Raw genomic sequence first — 12,768 nt, 5'->3', positions numbered from 1 at the left:
AAAGTAAGGCTGATCCATGGGGCAAAGAGCTGCTATTTGTACCTTCCCTCCTCACTCTTTCATTGCTGCCACCAGTCCAGCTAGCCTTCCCAACAAAGTCCCTCCAGTGGAAAGTCTTAAAATACTTCATAAAAGAGAAGGGAGCTTGGTGTTAGGTCTGCTTAGGCTGCAAATCCCAATAGGGAGAAATGGAATTGGGGAGTATGAGCCTTGTGAGACCTCAGCCTTTTAAGGTTTTAGGGTGGAAATAGGAACCCGGCCTTCATAAGTGCCAGCACACTGGTATCTTTGGCAGTCTTGGCAAGGAGTTGGGGGCTGAAAGGGTGACTAGAGCTGGGTAGGGAGAGTGCAGACAGACATACAGTGAGACTAGGCTGACTGAGGGGGCTTAGTATTAGTTTGTGGGCAAGCTTCAGGGCACATGGACTGGGCCCAATTCCAAGATGATACAGGCTTCAATGCCATCCATCATCCCTGCCACACCGTTGCTATGGATAAGACTATAAATTATTTTGCCTGGGTGACTGCAGTGGTCTCTTCTGATCTCCCTGCAGTTCTTCTCTCCCTCTCCAGTCCATGACCCACTCAGTGTCCAAAGTGAGCTTTCTAAAACAGGCTCAATCTCATCACTCCCAGACTGAAACCCTCTGCTCATTCCTTAATATCTATGGCAGCATTTCTCAAACTCTGTGGCCTGGGATGATCACTGGGATCTTGTGACAAAAGGGGCTCTAAAGGTAAATAAATTAAGTGGATGTGGGTTCAACAAAGTAAAGCAGATGTCTTTGTTGCAGGACAGATCAGCACCTGTACTATGATAATGTGTACTGAGGCTCACCAAAACCCTCCTCTCTACCATCTTTCTCACAAGGCATTGTGTCCAGCAGACCTCAGTTTGGGAAACATTGGCTTGACTGGTCTCTGGGAACTGGTGCCTGCCTGTACCCCCAGCCCCCATGTGTTCACTAATGCTGTCCCCTCAACTCAAATGGCTTCCTTGCCCTTCCATTGCCTAATTCCTACTTATCCTTGAGGACTCTTACACTTGTGCCTCCTCCAGGAAACCTACTATGTCTATCCCCACCCCTATCACTCACTCTCCTGGCTGGGCCTATCTCTGCCTTGTCAGTAATGGCCATGTATTGAAATGATTTCTGTATTTGTCTCTTGCATGAGATTTTTAGCTCCTTGTAGGCAGGGTCTCAGCTTTATTCAACTCTGGGCCCAGAGCCCAGCACAGGGCCTGCCAGTTCTCAGTGAATACTGGATGGAAAGATGGGACAGAAAGAACAGCAGAGGAAGAAGGAGAAAGAGATTTTAAGAAAGAGAAGGGTAGAAAGAAAGAGGGAATGAGGGAGCAACAGCAAGTACAGTGAACCCTTGAACAACATGGGCTTGAACTGCATTGATCCACTTATATGTGGATTATTTTTAAGATTTTATTTATTTACTTGAGAGAGAGAGAGACAAAGAGAGAGAGCACGAGCAGGGGACAGAGGGAGAGGGAGAAGCAGGCTTGATCCCATGACCTGAGCCAAAGGCAGATGCTTAACCGACTGAGCCACCCAGGTGCTCCTATATGTGGATTTTTTTTTAACTGTACAATACTGTGAATGTATTTTCTCTTCCTCATGATTTTTAATAACATTTCCCTTTCACTAGCTTAATTTATTATAAGAATACGGTTTATAGTATATAATACATATAACGTACAAAATATGTTAATTAACTGTCTATGTTATCAGCAAACCTTTCACTCAATAGTAGGCTATTAGTAAAGTTTTGGGGGAGCCAAAAGTTATAACTGAATTCTCAACTGTGTGGGGGATCCATGCCCCTAAACCCCATATGTTCAAGTGTCAACAATATGTAAGTTTTTGTTAGGAAGCCTTCAGAATGCTCTAGGTTCTATGTGTCAAGCTAATGGACTTGAAATTGAACAGCAGACATTATATAAGATACTCTATGTTGCTTTAATAAGAGTGGCTGATCATTCTTAGCTTATTGACATCCAGTGATGCTGTAGCCCACACACAACAGTGAGACCAATACATTGGGCAAGTCCATCTTACTAATTCAGCAGTGTTCACTAATTTGAAAAAAACAGTGTCTGCTTAAAAGCTCAGGAGGGCCACCCCCCTGGTTGGGTGACCCCCATTTTGTGCTCAAGCAGCATGTGTCAGTGTCAGGTTCTACTCCACTGGGGCCTTGCCCATGAGCTGCTATAGTGCCTCTATGGGAGGAAAATCCTGAGGACTCACCCATCTCCACAGAAGGGCACTGGGGCATCCTGGCCTCCGTGCAGGTGATGCACATCTTGTCTCTCTGGGTCCATTTCCCTCTCCTTCCTTCTGAGGCTCAAAGTTTGGAAGTGGAGAAAAGACACTAGAAAGAAAGGCCAAGGTTAGCGTTTGGATGGGCTACCTTGTGGGCAAAAACCCTAGCCCTCCTAGAACCTGATATAAAATAAGTACTCAAGGAATCTTTGTTAAACAAGTGAATGTAGGCTAAGGGATATCAGCTTGGGCGCTGGAGTGAAATTCAAGGGGTACCTCAAACCTCACTTTTTCCAAGAGTCACTCTTTGAGGTGGCTTCAGGGCCTGAGTTTCCACCTTTGGGGTTGAAGCATTGTGTTTTGAGAGGATTCCTTTGAAATGCAAGCATATTACCAAAGAGGAGAAACCAGTATTTAGTCACTTCATATTTGCCTATCAACTTGCCCTAGTATCTGTTCATTGATCAAACACCAGGTACATACAAAGTGCCAAGTCCTGCATCAGGTGGGCATAGTCCTTGCTCTGTGGGACTCACAACCCATGTTGAAGATGCTTCCACCTGGGCACCAATCCAGCTGAAGAAGGATAGGGTTTCCCAGCTTGACTTGAAGGGTTTCACTGCTAATTCATTCAATGCTTATTCATTGAGTGTGTAGTAGCTACTGTCCTGATTCTAGTGATATAGCAGAGACCAAAACTATCCAACATCTCTGCTCCTAGTGGGGCTTCTGCTGAGTGGGGAGGCACAGACAGTATATGAAAATCATCAATGACATAGTATGTCAGATGGTGGTAAAGCAGAAAAATTACATAGGGAGTATTGGGCTAAGGATGGGGGTATACATTGACATCTCAAATAAGTGGTCACAGAAAGCTTCACTGATATTTGAGTAGGAACTCCAAAGAGGTAAGAGAGAAAGCTTTGCCAATACCTGGCGAGATAGGCAATGTAAGGCAACAAGATGGGAGTAGGCCTGACAAGGGAGAGCAAGGAGGTCAGTGTGGCCAATGCAGATAAAATGCGGGGAAGTAGTAGATGTGGCTAAAGAGGTAATAAGAGACAAACCTGGGCAGGGCCTCGTAAACCATCACAAAGACTTGGGCAAATCGGAAGCCATTGGAGCTTTGAGCAAAGGGTCTTTCTGGTTTCTATATTGAGAGTGAATTGCAGGAGGCTAGGGTGAAAATAGGAAGGCCAGTTGAGAGGCTACTGCAATCACCCAGGGGAGAGATGATGTTAGCAAGAACTAGGGTGGGATCAGTTGGTGTGGTAGGGAGCGGGAAGTTTCTGGATGGATTTTGAAAGGAGAATCAATAGAACTTGGATTGAATGTGGGGTGTGCAAGAAAGATAGGCTTTTGGCCTGAGCAACTGGACAGATGGAGCTGCCATTTATTGCTAGTTGCTGCAGATGGTCAAACCAATTTTCAGAACATGTTGAAGGTAGACCAAGTTCCTACAAAGCCCGTTTACCCTCTCAGTGCAGGACTCCACTGCAGGTCCTGCTTGACTTAGTAAAGCCCCATATGTTTTGCTGGAAGGGAATGAGATAGAAATGCTGGAATCTGGGAGATTCAATTGCGCCAGGGACAAGTGGGGATCTGGTTCTTCCCTTGAGCCCTGGGCTTCTCTGGGGCACAAGAACTTTGGATATTATAAGGTACCCCAGCACCTTTCTTTGCTTAACAGCTTCCTTTTGACAGCTCAATCCACCCTATCACTCCCAAAGCTTTCAAAGGTTTGTCAGAACTGGGAAAGCTGTGAGTGCCAGGTTTCCTGGTTGGAGCCTGGTGGTTAGGGAGTAGGGATGGGGCTGAGGCTTTGGGAGCTAGAGAAAGATGGAAATGTTCAGCTGTTTGCCTGGGTAAGAGGGGAGATTGGGAACCCAACCCAGAAAGAAAGTTGTTTGAGGTGGCCTTGGTATTGTTTGGAGCCAAGGTCGACTGGCCACTTGCTATTAGCCTTTGGCAGAGGCCAGGGGAAAGGGAAGTATGTTAAGCCCCCAGTTGTAAGTGACCTTGTACCCAAGAATTACACTTGTCTCTGATCCTAGGGATCACTGGTGAGGTCTAAAGGGACATCTGTTACCGCTTTCTGTCCCAGACCTTACCAAGTCCTTCCTTAACAAAGATACCAAGACTTTAGTCCTCACTCTTGGTCTAAAGACCAGGAGAACCATCACCACTCTCACTTGTTCCCTTGGCAACCCTGGGCATTTGGTGAGCTGACTGGCCCTTTGGAGAAGCTGTTGTTATAAGAAGGCAATAGTACACCTCTTAGGGCAAAAGTAACTTTTAGTAAACTTAATCTTCCATGGGAAGAATCACCAGAGAAAAAGGTCTGTGTCTTTCATGGCCAACTAGGAATTTACCAGGTATTTCTCACTTAAATTAGATTCGCTCTTCGATGCTTGCTTTTTTACTCAAGCCAGTCCTCCTTGACCCTTGAGCACACCCACTGCCCAGGTAAGCGCCATGCCCAGTCCTGCCCTTCTCCTTGACTCTGCTCTGTCTTTTGGGCCCCTTGTGGGGCCCCTCTCCCTGGCTCTTTCAGGACTTTTCCTTGTAGTGTCTGTGAGTAGCTTCTTTCCTTATGGGAGTAAGAGGGAGATGGAAAGAAGTCAAGAAAAGCTGAGTGTTGGGAAAGGCAGTCTCCTGCAGTCTTCCACACTGCCCCCCTCCATTTCCCCCCTATCTTTACTGGGTCTTGGGCCTAGAACACTGTGCTTGGCTTCTAGCCTTGTGAGGGACTATATCTCCCTGTTCTGGGTTTGTTGCATGCTCATGTGTGGCCCTCAAGCATGCCCCCAGCTTTCTGTATTTCGGATCCCACAGAGGGTAGGATCAAGTCCTTCCACCAAAGCACCTGCAGTCACACTGCCAACTGTAAAATAAACCCTCTGGCATGCTGAGGCTTGCCTCCTGCAGGATGTTGGATAGCAATAACTTCATCCAACTGCTCCTGGAAAACTTTCTGAGCTGAGTTCCTTGTAAGGAACTCAACTTTCTGTAAGTTCTTAATCTTGTCCTCCTTTTCCCCCACATTTGCTCCAGCCAGGGAGCAAAGAATCTGGTGACTGTGTGTGTGCACACATGAGCATGCGTGTGTAGTACCCATGTCTGTGAACATGTGTGTGTATGCATAGACCTACCTGAAATGAGGAGAGGGGCAGGAGTTTCTTCCCAGAGAACAGGGGCCCAGAAGTCCCCAAGTCCATCCCCTGGAAGTGGTGGGGGTGTGGAGGACAGACCCTGGTTAGGTCCCTAGACCATATTTCCACTTACACTGGGTGGGCTTGGAAGAAATGCTGAGTGTGTGTGTGTGGGGGGGGGTCTTGCTCAAGGTCACATAGTAACAGAAGTAACAGAGCTGTGACAGGCTCCATGGCTCCTGATTCTCAGAGCAGTGTTTTTTCTACTCCCCCAGAGCAGAGAGAAGACTCTTCATCCTGCCAGTCCTATAGAGTACCTGTGAAGCTTGTAGAAACCCATGGACAGAGCAATGCTTAGTTGGGTGTAAAGGGCCATGTGGCTGTGAGCTGTGACTCTTAGGCATTGCGTCTCTCTGGGTGTCTGGCAGTGTCCTGAGTACCTGGTGAGCACTCAATCCTGCCTACTTTCTTGTCATCTTCTAGCCTTCTGCTGCACAATTCTCTCAGCTACATGCCTACTTCATCTATCTGTACCTAGAGACCCAAGCTGAACTAGCTGTGAGGGCCCCTCCTTCAGAGCCCTGGGAATAAGACTGGTGGGTTCACAGTCAGCTCCTCACAGTCCTTCTTTTCGTCTTCCTTGAGAAGATAAACTTCTCAACCTTGATTTTCTGGATTTACAGACTTTGGTACCAACGGCCTTGGCCAGTTAACCCCAAGTGCAACTGGAGGGATTTGGGTTAGACCAGCATTTCTCAACCTTGGCACTATTGACATTTTGGGTAGGGAAATTCTTTGTTGTGGAGTCTGTTCTATGTCGTAAGCAGCAGCATCCTCAACTTCTACATGGCATTTGGTGTGCCACTAACACATTTTCCCCCACTGCCCCCTAGTTGTGACAACAAAAAACATTTCCAGACATTGTCAAATGTCTTTTGGGAAGAAAAATTGCTTTCAGTTGAGAACCACTGGGTTAGGCTGAAGGCAGCTACTCTGGTTCTGCCTCCCTTTCCTGGGAAGGCTATGGTGTGGGTGATGAGCTAGACCAGCTCCAAAGCTCCCCATACTGCTCTGAGGCCCTCTTCCTTCCAGGCCCCTTGCCTGCTTGGTGCTAAAACCCAGAACTCCAGGAGCCAACACTTGTGAGCTAGGCCTGAGCACTCTCACTGATACAAGTTGGGAGGACTTGGAAGTAGATTGGGATGAAAGCTGGTAGGGTGGGAAGGGGACAGGGGCTGGGGAGGACACTGGACTTGCCAGTGTATTAATAATGAAATGGCATTTGTTTGCAAGGTCAAGTCCTAGGGCAATGTGCCACTTTCCTTCTAGAGCCCAGCTGGGTCTTTTTAAGACCTTACCTGTCCTGCTAGGTGCTCACCATGGCCAAGCATCATACCTCCTTGTTTTTCTCCTCTCTAGGCAATCTGTCATTACCATGGGGTGCCTGAGCAAAGCCAGTGCCACCAGGGGTGTCTCTGAGCTCAACCCTCCAACTCCTCTACCCTGAGGGCCCTAGAGTGTGATAATATCAGTGGTCTGAGTACCTCCATGTGTCAGGGCTGTAGGGCCTTCATTGTGTTGTAAGTGACTGCATTCTCCGCACTCTCGCCCGTACTGCCTACCCTAATCAGCCACCCCTCAGGCACCCTCACCTTTTCAGTCCCATGGTCCATGTGGCAGGAGTAGCCAAGGTTTTGAGTTGGTTCCTCCAGGAATTTTTGGAGGGAACTTGGCAAGTTAGAGCTGCAGGATGTCTTGGCTGTAAGACCCTTAGAGAACCAAAGCGCAAATCACCGTGCAGATCAGAACACTGAGGCCAAGAGAGGCGGGACAATGACTCAGTGGCATATGTGGTCTAGAACTGACACCTCTTGGTTCCCAGTCCATGACCTTTAACTTCTCTTTCCAGGATTCTTAGAAACAGCTTTCTCCTTGGGTTTCCTGCTCCCTTTCTAACCTCATCCACCATGCTGTCAGGTTTATCTTCCTTTTTTTTTTTAAAAGATTTTATTTATTAATTTGACAGAGACAGCCAGCGAGAGAGGGAACACAAGCAGGGGGGAGTGGGAGAGGAAGAAGCAGGCTCCAGCGGAGCAGGGAGCCCCGATGCGGGGCTCGATCCCAGGACCCTGGGATCACGCCCTGAGCCAAAGGCAGACGCTTAATGACTGAGCCACCCAAGTGTCCCAGGTTTATCTTCCTTAAGCATAGTTTTCATTATATTCCTCTCCTGCTCAAAAACCTCAGTGGCTCCCTGTGGCCTAGGCCCTAGGGAATTCAATTCAAAGTCGCCCTCTGGGGAGCCTCTTCCTCCAGACCCATCCCCCTTCTCTCCCTGCCTCCACTGCACTTACCTGCCAACCCAGTTCCTCAAGTTCACTAGGTGGGACCTGTGCTCTCCCAGCTGCCAACTCCAGCTCACACTCTTCTCTCCTCCATGGGATTTCCTCCTCCCATCCTCCCCAAATCATCCCACTCTTCCAGCTTCTCTCAAGTGCTACCTTAAAATGATGCTCCCCCTGCACTACCCCATTAGAATGAAATCTTGCCTCCTCTAAACCTCTGCCCCTTCGCATATCTCCCATGTTTTCTCACATTCTAGCACTCCCTGAGTCTCAATTTGCCTGGCCTGTAAAATGAGTCTCTAAGCCTTCAGCACATGGGCGTGCTGTGGAATTCAGATCAAAGCAGCCTATGTAGCATGAAGGTGTTTAACAGTTCTCTCCTGTTGCCCTTCCTCACCGTGCCATCCCCAGTGACCTGAGGCCTAAGCTGGTGGTGCACCTAATTCAATGATGCTACAGCACTGTGCGCTGTCCTCCAGCTCCCCATCTTGTGGGAGGATGGGGGGTGCAAAGCCTTCTGAGAGATTGGTTCTCTAAGCCTCAGAGTAGGAAGTAAGTTTGCCACTCAGGTGTAAATAATCAAGTATGCAGCCAGGACCAGACATGGGCTGGGAGGGGGCAGGTGGTGGGAGAAATCTGGTGCTTGGGGCTCAGGCGCATTTCTGTTCCTCCCACCTGTCCCTGGGAGCTGGTCTCCAGAAAGGAACTCAGTCCCGCTGTTTGCCAGATAATCCTTGCATATCCTCCCCAAATTCTGGTTCAACCTCCAGGCCTCATGGGAGTCATTTTAGACAGCCTCTGTCTCCAAGTAAGATGCTACCAGGTAAGTGGTGCTTTAGTGATCCACAGAATGAGGAAGTGCTCCTTACCATCCAACCCCCAATGTCTCCAGTTGTTCCCCTAGACCTACTTCCTCTCTTTCCTCCATGGACAAGGAAACCATCTGTCACCACCCTTTGGGTGAAGAATGTCTCCGTCATGTGTTGCTTCTTCTCTGACTGGGCTCCATTTTCAGCCCCCTCACTCTGCCAGGCTTATCCCACTGGGTCTAATGCCCACCGCCATGCCTAACCACAGCCTTTCTTTGCTCTTTAGAGTCTGACAGCCCAAGCTTCAAATTCGGGCTCCCTCACTTGCTAGCTTTGTGACCTCGGGTAGGTCCCTTCACCTCTCAGGGCTGCAGTGTTCTTATCCATAAAGTGGGACTATTAATCATAGGATTGTTGTGAATAGTGAATAAGCTCATGCATATAAAGTGCTCAGCAACTGCCTGGCCTCGTAAGTGCACACAAAGCATTAGGGGAGGAAAGGCATGCAAACTGTGCAAGCAGTGCTTGGCATATAGTAGGCACTGAATAAATATTAGCTACCCTTATGCTGATACCCACCCAAAGACCTTTTGGAAGCAAATCAAGTGTACTTTGCAGGAGGAAGTAAGGAGACTGACCTGGCCCCCCAGACAAGTGAAACCACGAGAAAAGGCACTCCTGCCTCACTCATTCTCCCCACCCACCTCACTGACTAATCTTTTCCCACCCACCCAACACTGAGTCACACAGACCCAATTTGTTCAAATCTAGCTCCAGTACTAACTAACTAAGTATAACGTTGGGCAAGTACCTTCCTTCACCTCTCTGAGCCTCAGTTTTTGCACCTCTAAAATGGGGATCAAAATTATACCTACTTTCAGGGTTTTGTGAGTAATGAGAAAATAGGAATGTGAGCTGTGTCAACCACACTGGAGAGACGCTGGTTTTCATTTCCGTGGTTCTTCCTCCTTTGCATAGGCCCTGGGCCTTGCCTCCCTTCTTAGCGCTCTGCTCCCTTACCCCCCATCTCACGCTCCCTCCACCTCCTCTTCTTCTCCTCCTCCTAAAGCTGTCACAGGCCAAGACATGGCCATTTACACTTGTTTATGCCGGCATGTTTTGGTGACCTGGACAATGTGTCCCACTCCATGGACAAGCTGGAGCCACTGATTCAGCTGCTGATTCAGAGGCAAGAAGGCCTGGAACCCCGGGGGCTCTGCCTCCCAGTCGTGAGCCCTGGGCTATATTGCTCTCATTTGGCAGCAAAGAACTTGTCCAAGGCCATAGAAGCCAGTTAGAGGACCTGACAGAAAACTGCTTGCTTCCCTAGGAAGCATAGCTGGGGTGGAGTTAGAAAATGAGAAGAGGTGTCTACACTCCAAGAGAGGCCAGAAGTGCCCCTACAAGTCGCACATGCTAGACCACCCAAAGTGTGGAGTCAGCCATTCTGCAGCCTAGGCCTGAGTACCTTTCTCCCCCTGAGCAGTAACGTATCAGAATACAGGCTCCGTGTTGTCCTCTGCCAGGGCCACCTTATCATTAGGCATACTAGGCCCGGCATCTAGGGCCCATGAAAGTGTTTTCATCCTAATTTATTTTAACATCAGAAGAAAAAAGGAGTATAATAACGGCGCGTATATAATGAATAGTGCAGCCCAAATAATATTTACCTTTATACCAATGCAGTTGTAAATTATAATTTTAAATATTGTTTATAGAAGAAGGGCTCATGAAAGTCCAGATGCAGCCTTGATCTCTGCTCAATCCCAGGCCCTCCCCATTGATTGAGGCACCATCTGCTTGCCTTAGAGTTACAGCAGCAGCCCAAGGCCACCCTCGGGCCCTCTGGAGCACTGCTGGAATCCAGGAGGCAGGGCAGGGCAAGGCAGGCAAACTCCCAGCAGGCTGTGAGGGTGGGCTGGGGGCAGAGGAGGGCAGCCTCTGTGTATCCTACCATCCCTGGCTCTCTTCCCTCCCTCCTGGCCAAACTGCTCTTCAGCCAGCATTCCTCAAACTCATTTCCTCCTTTGTTCAACAGCTCTCATATCTACCACTCCCAGTTCAATCCCCACTGCCCCCCGCCCCCCCCCCACACTGAAGTGGGCAGTGGGAGGTAGGAGTGTCCTCTCCCTTTGCACTGGGCTTCAGGGGAAAGAAGGCAGGCTTAGGAGTCTGGGCAGAAGTCCCCATTCAATCCCTAATTTGCTGTGTACTCCCTGGCAAGTTACCTTGTTTCTCAGACTCTGAAATCGCCATCCAGAAAAAGGGGGGTGCTAATACCTCACAGAAGACTTTTGAGGTTGAGAAGACATCCTGTATGGGAAAATGCATGGCATGGTGCCTGCTATCCAGTAGACACTCAGGTCAGTATCCATGCATTCCCTCTTAGGCAGTAGAAGGGTTTGATGCAGTTCTCACCCACCCTACCAGGCTCCTTTGGGCTCCAGTGCACCCACCCTCACACTCCCTGCCTCATGCTCCCTCGTGTCTCCCTGCTGCTACACACAAATAGGTAACTGCATTAAGCACACACTCCCTGAGACCCTGTGCTGGACACTGGGGTCACAGAGATTACTCTCACTGGGCCCCTCGCCTTGATGTCATAGCCTAAGCAAAGAGACAGGCCTGTCCATTTGAGTTAGTTTTGTGTGACAAAAAGTGTTTTTGAGTGACCCACTCAAAAAGGGCTTCAGGAGCTCAGGCATGGGTTCGTTAGAAAAGGCTGGCTGAGGCTGGAAGGGTGTGAGCAACTGGCAGAGGTAAAGGAGGGCAAGTCAAGTAGAGGGAACCTTGTAGAGCAAGGGCTTGGAGTGAACAAGCCAACATAACCAACAGTGATGAAACAACTTCCTTTATGCCTATCAATGTGCTAGGCACTGTGCTAGGCATCTGGGCTCCTCTCAACACCCATTTTACAGATGAGAAAGCTGAGGCTCAGCGAGCAAAGTGGTTTGCTCAAGATCACACTGCTAAGAAGTGGCAGAGCCAGGACTTGAACCCACCTCTGTGTGTCTCCTGATGCCCTCCACCAGGCCTCCCTGCCTCTCTGGGCTGGGCGCTATGAAGAACTCAGAGACGAACCTCACTAGGACCCTGATCCCCGTGCTCCCAGGCTAATGGGGGTCATGTGACTGGTACCCGAGAACACTAAGGGGAGACATAAGCAAGATGGAAGCTTGGAAACACACCCAAAGGGCAATGATGACTCAGAAAAGGGAGTCAAGAAACCTTGCTGGAGGCTTCAGGGACAGCTTCATGGGGGATATACCGGAGTTGGGCATTGCCAGACTGATGAAGTTTGGGATAATAGCACTTTGTAATAATTGACCTGCTAACTAATCTGCACATCTCTCCAAGCCTCATTTTATGCATGGGGAAACTGGGCTTCAAAAAGTTTAAATAACTTGCCCATAGCCCGACAGCTAAGAAGTGGCAGAGCTGAGACTTGAACGTAGGTCCTCCAAATCCAGGATAGTTCTATGCCTGCTCATGGCAAAGGTAACTAAAGGAGTATGTCGGGCACATGGCTGAAGAAGGGAAGTGAAAGGAAGAAACTTGGTGGACAAGTCAAGGCCACATCGTGGGGTCCTGAATGCTACAGTCTGAAAAACATAGGATGATACTTGACTTTTTGACTTTTGAATGATTCACCCAGTACTAAGTATAGGTAGAAATGGGTGGGAGAAGAGAGAAATGAGGTGAGTGCCTCTTCCTAATTCTCGGTGGAAAGGCATGCAGTATGAACAGGGTGTCTTAGACACTGGGTGGAAGCTAGATACAGGAGACATGGCGGAGGTAGATCAGACAGCATGTGGCCAGCCCCCCTTTAGGCCCACATGATCTAGGCCTTTACTTACCTCCCCCACGCCATCTCCTTCTACCCCCCTTGCTCCCTGCATTCTAGCCATGCTAAGCAGGTGCTCACCCCCAGAAAATGCCAACTTTGCCTCCACCCCAGGTCCATTGAATTTGCTATTTCCTCCGCCCAGAACTCCTCCCCTTAGATCTTTGCATGGCTGCTTGCTCTTCCTCCCTCAGGTCTTGGCTTACGTATCACCTCCTCAGAGAGGTCTTCCCTGATTATCCTATTGGAATAGGGGCTCAGTCACCATTGCCTTAGCCTGCTTGACTGCCTTCATCACCCTTATCATAGCTGAAGTTGGTTTGTGTATGTGCTATGGTCTCC

This window comes from Ursus arctos, chromosome X (assembly GCF_023065955.2).
Source record: "Ursus arctos isolate Adak ecotype North America chromosome X, UrsArc2.0, whole genome shotgun sequence".
Classification (NCBI taxonomy): domain Eukaryota; kingdom Metazoa; phylum Chordata; class Mammalia; order Carnivora; family Ursidae; genus Ursus; species Ursus arctos.
The sequence above is the reverse complement of the archived record's forward strand: the minus strand, read 5'-3'. Positions refer to the sequence as shown.